An 11,246-nucleotide genomic window follows, 5' to 3' on the forward strand; every position below is an offset into this window, starting at 1 on the left:
AAGTGATGCAGATTAAATCAAGGTAATTGAGGTAACACAACTACATGAAAACATGTGACAAAATTAGGGAAGAATAGCAGTTTGCGGCATTATCTAATGAGCACATTAAGCATTCACGAGGAATTGCAACTACAGAGTGATGCTAATAGAGAACTGCAGGCTGAACTAGATTGTCTAAAGTAGAGAACTCCAGGACATATTTGGTTGGAACACCACAAATCTAGCAGGTGGCGGTAATGCACTGAAAAACTGGTTGCCAACCGCCATAAAACAAAAAGGAAGAAGAAGAAGAGGAGGAAGAAGTGCATAGAAATTCCAAAGTTGCCGTCTGATCCTTGTGTACTAAAGGCAAACACCGATAATTCATCGACTTGATGGACAGAAAGCCAACAGTGAGAGTTGATAGGTGTGTGAAGCTCCATGCACATCAGATTTTGTTAAATTATATTAATGACCAGTACTCAGAGGGTAAAGTTAAGTTTGCTGATGGCAACAAAATTGGTTGTGAGAAGAGAATTATTGGTAGCAGGAAGAGGTTAATGGTGCAGATGAAGTTAGTTCTGGAGTAATGCATGATAGTGCACATGGTCGAGGAGAAACAAGCCAAATGAATAAGTAAACAGTATGAGGACCAGAAGAATCTTGTCGTGGATGTCTACAGACTCTTGAAAGTAGCGGGACAGATAACATCGTTAAGAAACTTTAAGAATATTTATTTCTGAATTGACTGAGGTATAGGAGAATTTGAGAATCAGTTAGCCCACGGCTAAAGCATTGTATACAGTTCTGGCTTTGCATTACAGGAAAGATGTGCTGGTATGGGAGGTGAAGTAGGGAAGTTTTGTGAGGACGTGCCAATGCTGGAAAAGCAATTATGCAGATAAATAGAACAAGGAGAGATGCAAGTGTATTAAATTGAGGTGTGTATAATTACAATATGTTCTGAAAGGACAAACTTGAATAACTTAAGGGGTCATAATCTATAGTAACTTGCAGGATTGGAGGGTAAAAGAGTTGTGAGGGTTTGAAATTCATTGGTTGAAAGTTTATTAAAAGCAGAAATCTTCATATTTAAGGAGCACCTGTTGAGAGTGGAAAAGGGATTAGTTGTATACAGGCTGGCTTGTATAAAATGCTCCACATGTTTTTTGTGCCTTAAATTATTTTGCTGTCTTTACCTTCACAAAATATGACTATTAATCTTTCAGGTAAAAGTACATGAAAGAAAGAATTCTCAATTATCTGAAGTCCTTCGCTACCTAAAGTACTCCCAAATACAGTCATAGCCAATGAAATTTTTTCAAGATATGGTGACTGTACTTTCTCCATAGCAATGAGGTAAGAGCAGGTAGTGTTTTAAATTGTCAGTTGAGGAACATTGAGAGGACACTTTGCTTTTCAGCAAAATAGAACCCTGAAAGGGCAGACAAAAGCTCAGCTCAATCATACCTCTGATATCACAGTGCTTCCTTACCACTCCTCTGAAGTGTCACCTTACATTAAGTTCTCCGAGTGTGACTTGAATCTATGTTCTTTAACTCGGGTGACCATGCTATTACAGAATCACAGCTAATTATTGAGATAAAGATGAGATGTTCTGTTAAATTGTTATGTATGTATAAAGATAAATAATTTTACTTTCTTTATAAGGAGTGCTAGGTCTGCCAAATGTTTCAGCCATTTTCTATTTCAATTTTTGTCTCTAAAAGTGGTTTATCATCAAAGGCATCAGCCAAGTATATTCTCAGAGGAGTTGTATTAAGTTTTATGCAACAATTACAGCATCTTCAATCTGATGCTATAAACAACTTGCTGTGCTATTGACATCTCCAGCATTTCCTGTTTAAAGTATACAACAATTTAATAGTAAAAAAAAATGCAAACAGATCTTCCTGCCCAGTGGAATTTCAATGCATGAACACTTGGCTGAATGCAAAAGATAGAGCCAAAGTGGCTCAGTATGGGGCATTGCAGATATCACAAAACTCTTCTTTTGTTGTCCACATTTCAATGCTGTAGCATTATAAGTACTGTCATACTGAGACCATTCACTCAAAGGACTGCAGCAGATCACCTCATTTGCTATCATTTTCTCAAGAGCAATTACTGACTGGCAATGAATAATGTCGCTACCTCTGACACCATCCCCCAACCCCACCATCCCGATAACAAATACAAAGCTGAGTAATAGTTCCATTTTAGCTTCATGTTTATTCATAAAAGATTAGGGTGATTGCTTAAAAATGACAAGTTTGAGGTCTTTGAAAGGACTTCCTTTAAGTTTAAATAAAGGATTATTTGCTGGTGAGACTCTCCTGGGTACTCAGTGCAATCAACCCAGCTGTGAAATGTTTTTTTTTGTCTCACTGTGAGAGAGGTCAAAAACAGAAAGAATCATGGAGCTTTTATTAAACCTCCAACTTGCCCCGATCCAAATGCCAACAATGGTTGCACGTTGTGACCTTCCTCACGTTCCTACTTCCATGCCAAGAGAAAACCAAACAGGTTCTTAATAGCACAACCATGAGGAAATCTGCAGATGCTGGAAATTCAAGCAACACACATCAAAGTTGCTGGTGAGCGCAGCAGGCCAGGCAGCATCTATAGGAAGAGGTACAGTCAACGTTTCAGGTCGAGACCCTTTGTCAGGACTAACTGAAAGAAGAGCTAGTAAAGATTTGAAAGTGGGAGGGGTGGGGGAGATCCAAAATGATAGGAGAGGACAGGAGGGGGAGGGATGGAGCCAAGAGCTGGACAGTTGATTGGCAAAAGGGATATGAGAGGATCATGGGACAGGAGGCCTAGGGAGAAAAAGAGGGGGGGAACCCAGAGGATGGGCAAGGGGTATAGTGAGAGGGACAGAGGGAGAAAAAGGAGAGAGAGAAAAAGAATGTGTGTATATAAATAAATAACATGGGGTACGAGGGGGAGGTAGGGCATTAGCAGAGGTTTGAGAAGTCAATGTTCATGCCATCAGGTTGGAGGCTACCCAGACAGAATATAAGGTGTTGTTCCTCCAACCTGAGTGTGGCTTCATCTTTACAGTAGAGGAGGCCGTGGATAGACACATCAGAATGGGAATGGGACATGGAATTAAAATGTGTGGTCACTGGGAGATCCTGCTTTCTCTGGTTCCTAACAGCATAATTGGATGATGCTGGTTGTCACTTCAATAAAAGTTCTCTCTTCTCAAATAATTTCAAGAATTAAACCAAATGCATGTTTTTCTTTATGCTCTGAAATTAATTTTAATTCTTGGACTGCACAGCTCAATCTCACAGGCGAGTAACTCTAACACAGTAGCGAATCAAAGCAAAAATCAAAAGGACTACAGATGCTGCAAACCTAAAAAAAATAGAAATTTCTGGAAATATTTAACAGGAAAGGCCACATTCATGGGAAGAGAAACAGTGTTTTTTTAATGTTATTAATATTCCAGTATTGGATGAGATCACATCAGCTTATGAAAGTGCAACAAAGAATGCTTTAGTTCTTTCCGTACAGTTGGGCCACATAAACCAACTAATAATTATTTCCCTAAAGCTTCATGTTTACAAGGACTGTGATGATTTAGTTTAAATGTAAAATGCTTAAATATCACAATTTTTACAATGATAAAAATGTATTTTTTTCCAATTTTGTCAATGTCTGCTATTATATAAAAATTGTACCCTGGCATTGGCAAAGGATTACCTAGAATCTTCAATACAATAACACCATTTATTTGGCAACCTCCATGAATGTATCCTGTTCTAGTTAAAAATGTCATCGTTTACATGACCACATCAGTGCTCTTACAGTTGAGAAGCCCTGACTATACAAGGTAACAAATTAGGCTCCACAATGCCCCAGTGAATAAATGTACACTTCACAACTGCATGGAGACACATGCACTTGCAGGGTGCCAAGTTTGACGTTTCATCGATAAGGCACTGGCCTCATCTCCAGTTCGTGGGAAGACCAAAATTGGTGCCCATCCATTCAAGGTAGTTACCAAGAAATCATAAATTCAGAAAGAAAAACATCTACTTGAAGAGTAGTAAGAATGTGGAATTCAACATGCAACATTCAACAGGGGCTTACTATGATCTCTTAAAAATCTGCAAATGTGTCACGAAATCAGCAAATGTTTTACATGAAGGAAGAACTTTGAATAATGAATAATCTTTTCCTAAATCTAGTATGAATGGGGTTAATTCCATTTTCAACAATTCTCAATTCCTTGATGACAACCCATCCAACACTCAATCCATGAACTGTTTAGGAATACTGCTTCCAAGACTCTCAACATATTGACAATCTTAAAACTGTTCTTCACTTCAGATAAGAGATTCTCACAGCATGATTTTCCTGTGATGTGCAATTCCACGTTATGTTTAGGGCTAGGCTTACATCTGTTCTGTGGAGAGGAAAGGTTCAGCTGTCATGATGGTTTTGTGATTTAACCATTAATAATGATAGGAAGCTTAGAATTAAACATACTGCCTCACGTTAAATACATCAGTCATTAAAGGTCTCTATACTAAAACCCGACTAGTAACACTGGACAATTTTTTTCCAGAAGTGTTGCTTCCTCAGAATTTTTTTGTTTATTATAGATCACGAAGCTGCACACAAATATAATTTTGGACTATTTGTATCATGTAGGAATTTGGAAAAACAAGAAAATAACTTGTATTAAGTCTGCAGATGCTGGAAATCCAAGCAACACACAAAATGCTGGAAGAACTCAGCAGGTCAGACGGCATTGATGGAAAAGAGTAAACAGTGGATATTTCAGGCCAAGCTGCTTCGTCAGGACTGGAAAAAAACAGGACATCTTATCTTTTTTCCAGTCCTGCTGAAGGATCTTGGCACAAAATGTTGACTATTTGCTCATTTCCATAGCTGCTGCCTGGCTTGCTGAGTTCCTCCTGCCTTTTGTGTGTGTTGCTTTTATTGAATATAATGTGCTTAATTGCATAACGATGCTGATGCTTTTCAATAATTCAACTAAGCTAATAATGTTTTATTGATGATTTTTGTTTGTACTCTGTGTCTGAGGCTTCTTGCTTAAGTGTCCAACAATAATCAGCCAGCATTAATGGATTCCAGTTGCCCTGATACCAGTTCTCCATGACCACAATGTCCTGGAGAAACCTTCCACTATGCTCTTCACTGACAGCACCAAGATTTGCAGGAAAGAAGTCTAAATGGGAATACAGAAAATTAATCTTTAGTGACATGTTGCACTTCATGGTTTTGTACGCTTAAAACATGTCGTCAACCAGCTGCACATAGTTTGGTGCTCTGTAGTTGCCAAGAAAATTTTCAACAACATCCTTCAATGCCTTCCATGCGATTATCTACAGTACCACAAGGAGTTCTTCGAATTGCCTGTCATTGATGACCTGTTTGATTTGTGGACCAACAAAGATATCTTTCTTAGTCTTGGTATCAGTTATTCTGACTTGAATTATGAATTGAAATAACAAATATAGATGATTTTTTAATGGTGCATGATAGGGAAATTTCATGGTGATTTTCATGATCAGCAGCCCAAAATCCATAAGATATACCCAGAAATATTCAGGAAACAAAATTTTTTGTTGCCTAGTGTAATTGTCCACAATCTGTCTAACAGTGCAAAGTGGCAGTGAAGGGTGGTGGGGAGTTGGGTGCTGGTGTGGCTCATAATAGCACTTGTCTGAGAGTTATTTTGTTGTAGGTTGAAGCCCCATATAGGAAACTTACAATAAAATGTTGGCTGAAATTCTGTTGAGTCATACTGTGCGAAAACAGATCCTTCGGCCCACTCCACCCACATTGACCATCAAACACTCATCTACACTGATCCCACTGACCCTCTCACATACCCGTCATCGTTAATATGGAACAGTATTTAGAACATTACGTGCTCTTCGACCCGTGATGTTATGCCGACATTTTAACTTACTCAAAGATCAAGCTAATGCTTTCTTCCCACACTTGACTCCACATCCCAATTCTCCTGCCACCCACCTGCACTAGGAATAATTTACAGTGGCCAATTGACCAATCACATCTTTGGAATGTGAGGTTGAAGGGCAGGAGAAATCTATGCAGTTGCAGGGAGAACATACAAGCTTCAAACAATCAACACAGGTGGTCAGGATATACAAGTATACTGCCAAACAAGGCGTTTCTCTGGACCCAGGGCGCAAAGTACAGAAGGACACATAACATACATATACTGTTACACACAATAACTTAGGAAAGTAAAAATAAAATCTACAAGTGAATTATGCACAAAGTAAAGTGCATAAATTAAATGTTATAAGGTACAGAACAAATTATCTGGTGACACTTCGAATGGGGATGCAGCAGGTAGTTCAGAAACCTAATGGTCTAAGGGAAGAAGCTATTTCCCACCCGGACCGTTCTTGTTTTTATGCATCAGAGTCTCCTGCCTGATGGTAGAATGTCAGAGGATGCTGCATGAGTAATCTACAAAATTTCAGACACATTTCACAATCGATTTCTTGTGTGGGGCTTCAGTGAAAACCTAAGAGTAAACTGTTAAATGACGCACGCTGAACATCAGGCATTCAGATGAGTAACAGATGGTTATCCGGCAAGGTTTGTTTCCATGTGGCTGAATTAAAATTCATTGCACAGAACAATGTGTAAATGTTTTAAGCTCACAAAAGTAATGGGCTTTGAGAACAGGTACCATGATCGGAATTCTCTGCGCTAAGGCTGATACAGTGCTGCTAGAGAGTTTGTGAACTCTGTAGTTTTATCTATTTCTGCATATGTCCAGAACTTCATGTAAGTCCTAAAACTAGATAAAGAGAACCCAATTAAATAAACAACAGCAAAACATTATTCTTGTTCATGTATTTATTGAGAAAAATAATCCAATATTACACGTATTTGTAGGAAAGGGATGTGAACTTCTGGGGTAATGCCTTCTACAAAAGCTATTTGGAGTCAGATGTTCCAATCAATGAGCTGAGATTGGAAGTGTGGGATGTAGAGGTGCCCTGCCCATAAAACGACACACAGTCAGGTTATTGACAGAGCCTGCTCTTCTCAAGAAAGATCTGTTTATGTGTGTCATGCCTCTATCAAAACAACTTTCAAAGGGCCTTAGAAGAAAAATAGTAAAGATACATGAAGCTGGAAAAGGCAACAAAAACACTTCTAAAGACTTGAGTGCTCATCAGTCCACAGCAAGAGAAATTGTTTACAAATGCAGGAAACTCAGTACGGTTGCTACTCTCCCTAGGAGTGGGCATCCTGCAAAGATCACACCAAAAGTACAACGTGCAATGCTGAAGGAGGTGAAAAAGAACCCAAAGGTAACAGTAGAAGACCTGCAGAAATATCTAGAACTTGCTAAAGTCTCTGTAGATAACCATATAACAATTACAGCATGGAAACAAGCCATATTCGCCCTTCTAGTCCATGCCAAATGCTTACTCTCAACTAGTCCCACTGACCTGCACTCAGCCAATAACCCTCCATTCCTTTCCTGTCCATATAGCTATCCAATTTTACTTTAAATGACAATATCGAGCCTGCCTCTACCACTTCTACTGGAAGCTCGTTCCACACAGCTACCACTCTGAGTAAAGAAGTTCTCCCTTCTGTTACCCCTAAACTTTTGCCCTCTAACTCTCAACTCATGTCCTCTTGTTTGAATTTCCCTTACTCTCAATGGAAAAAGCCTATCCACATCAACTCTATCTATCCCCCTCATAATTTTAAATACCTCTATCAAGTCCCCCCTCAACCTTCTACGCTCCAAAGAATAAAGACACAACTTGTTCAACTGTAACTTAGGTGCTGAAACCCAGGTAACATTCTAGTAAATCTTCTCCGTACTCTCTCTATTTTGTTGACATCTTTCCTATAATTCGGTTACCAGAACTGTACACAATACTCCAAATCTGGCCTTACTAATGCCTTGTACAATTTTAACATTACATCCCAACTCCTATACTCAATACTCTGATTTACAAAGGCCAGCATACCAAAAGCTTTCTTCACCACCCTATCCACATGAGATTCCACCTTCAGGGAACCATGCACCATTATTCCTAGATTCCTCTGTTCTACTGCATTCTTCAATGCCCTACCATTTACCATGTATGTCCTATTTTGATTAGTCCTACCAAAATGTAGCACCTCACACTTATCAGCATTAAACTCCATTTGCCATCTTTCAGCCCACTCTTCTAACTGGCCTAAATCTCTCTGCAAGCCTTGAAAGCCTACTTCATTATCCACAACGCCACCTATTTTAGTATCATCTGCATACTTACTAATCCAATTTACCACCCCATCATCCAGATCATTAATGCATATGACAAACAACATCAGACCCAGTACAGATCCCTGAGGCACACCACTAGTCACCGGCCTCCAACCTGACAAACAGTTATCCACCACTACTCTTTGGCGTTGTGACGAAAAACCAAGTTATCAGAAGATTGATACTGATGAGAGAGATAAGGGAGACAATGGAGAAGCGTTCAAAATGTTAATGAGAGAGGAGAGAGAGGTAACGGAAAAGAAACACAATTAAGAGTATTGACAGACTGGTTGCTTTGAACCTGAACTGTTTGAAGTTTGATGGACAGGCGATACCCCAGCAGGGGGATAAAAAGAACAGGTTCGCTAAGGCAAGACAGACACCACGAGATCATGAGATAACGAGACCCTGGAAAAGCGGTGTGCCCCCACAAGTTAGTGGGAGTTTGGAGGTCTGGTCGCGGGACCGACCATAGATGCACAGGGTGAAAAGGTACAATCGGCGGGAACCTAGTGTGTGTGTCCGCCCTTGCCTGGGTGCCGGGTTCACCATGGAAGAACGGTCGTATTCGGAACGGAGGGGTCACAGTCGGTGACCATAGAAGACATTAAAAGGGCTCGCCCGAAAGCTAACTGCAAAGAACAAAAGTCTGTCTGAATCAGATTTGCATATTCTCTCTCTCTCCAACGGCACAACAGCGATTACTGCAAACTGTACTAAGTTGAACTGAACTCTGCGTCACTTGAGACTGATCATTTTACCCCTAGACTGCGATAGAGCTTGATTGATTCCTATTATCCTAGTTCTGTGTACATGTGTGTTTTATCATTGCTAACCTGCTGCATTTATATCCTTACGATTAGAGTACTGTGTTACTTATTTCTTTAATAAAACTTTCTTAGTTCCAGTAATCCAGACGCCAACTAAGTGGTCCATTTCTGCCGGTTTGGCAACCCAGTTACGGGGTACATAACAGCGTCTCCCATCCAGCCATTGTTTAAACCATTTTACTACTTCAATATTAATACCTAACAATTAAACCATCCCGACTAACCTTCCGTGTGGAACCTTGTCAAAGGCCTTACTGAAGTCCATATAGACAACATCCACCGCTTTACCCTTGTCAACTTTCCTAGTAACCTCTTCAAAAAATTCAATAAGATTTGTCAAACATAACCACAAATCCATGTTGACTGTTCCTCTTCAAAAAATTCAATAAGATTTGTCAAACATGACGCACAAATCCATGTTGACTGTTCCTAATCAGACCGTCTATCCAGATAATTATATATACCATCTCTAAGAATACTTTCCATTAATTTACCCACCACTGATGTCAAACTCACAGGCTGATAATTGCTAGTTTACTCTTAGAACCCTTTTTAAACAATGGAACAACATGAGCAATACGCCAATCATCCGGCACTATCCACGTTTCTAATGACATTTGAAATATTTCTGTCAGAGCCCCTGCTATTTCTACACTAACTTCCCCAAAGGTCCTAGGGAATATCCTGTCAGGACCTGGAGACTTATCCACTTTTATATTCCTTAAAAGCACCAATACTTCCCCCTCTTTAATCATCATAGTTTCCATAATTTCCCTTACCTTACACAATTCAATATCCTTCTCCTTTCAGGACCCCCTCACTCTTCCTACCCACGTCATTGGTCCCTACATGGACTACGGCATCTGGCTGCTCACCCTCCCTCTTGAGAATACTGAGAACGCGATCCAAAATATCACGGAACTTGGCACCAGGGAGGCAACAGACCATCCGGGATTCTCCATCTCTTCCACAGAACCTCTTATCTGTCCCCCTAACTATCGAATCCCCTATCACTACTGCTTTCCTCCTTTCCCTCCTTCCCTTCTGAGTTGAGGGTCCAGTCTCATTGCCAGAGATGCAACCACTGCAACATGTCCCTGGTAGGTCATCCCCATCAACAGTATCCAAAATGATATACTTATTATTGGCAGGAACAGCCACAGGAGTGTTCTGCTCATTCTATCTATCCCCTTCCCTCTCCTGACAGTCACCCAGCTACCTGTCTCCTGACCCTTAGGGCTGACTATCTCCCTGTAACTCCTCTCTATTTCTGGCTCTGCCTCCCAAATGATCCGAAGTTCATCCAGCTCCAGCTCCAGTTCCGTAACTCGGTTTGTCAGGAGCTGCAGCCGGATGCACCTTTTGCAGGTGTAGTCATCAGGGACAATTGTGCTTGCCCTGACTTCCCACATACTGCAAACAGAGCACTTTACTGCCCTAACTGCTGCCTCCATTACCTACTCTTAAGGTGATTAAATTAATTAAAGGAACTTACCAGCCTTACCTCACTTGGAGTGAAGCTCTTCCTTAGCCTCTGCTCGCCGAAGCCTCTCAAGCCAAAGCCTTCCTACTCTGTCTCCCGCTCCATTAATCTGCTCACTTTTTAACTCTCCCGCTGCCTCATGGTCCGACTTTCACGCACTTGCGCAGTCGTGCCCCACTGATGTGTCCACTATCGGAAAAACACTAAACAAGAATGGTGTTCATGGAAGGACACCATGGAGGAAACCATAGTTCTTCAAAAAAAACATTGCTGCACATCTCAAATTTGCAGAAGACAATGATCCGAAAGACAAGAGTAAATCAACAGAATGGTTTAAAAAGAAGAAAATTCATATTTTGGAATAGCCAGGCCAAAGTTCTGCCCTTAATCCTATAGAAATGTTGAGGAAGGACCTGAAGCAAACAGTTCAGGCAAGGAAGAACAGAGTTGGAGCAGTTTTTAAGGAGAAATGACCTAAAATTCCTCCAAGCCCATGTGCAGGATTGATCAACAGTTACCAGAAGTGTTTGGTTGAAGTTATTGCTGTACGAGGGGGTCACACCAGTTACTGAAAACAAAGGTTCACATACTTTCTCCAACAAATATGTGTAATATATTGGATCATTTTTCTCAATTAATAAATGAACAGGTATAA

This window comes from Mobula birostris, chromosome 18 (genome assembly GCF_030028105.1).
Source record: "Mobula birostris isolate sMobBir1 chromosome 18, sMobBir1.hap1, whole genome shotgun sequence".
In the NCBI taxonomy this organism is placed as follows: Eukaryota; Metazoa; Chordata; class Chondrichthyes; order Myliobatiformes; family Myliobatidae; genus Mobula; species Mobula birostris.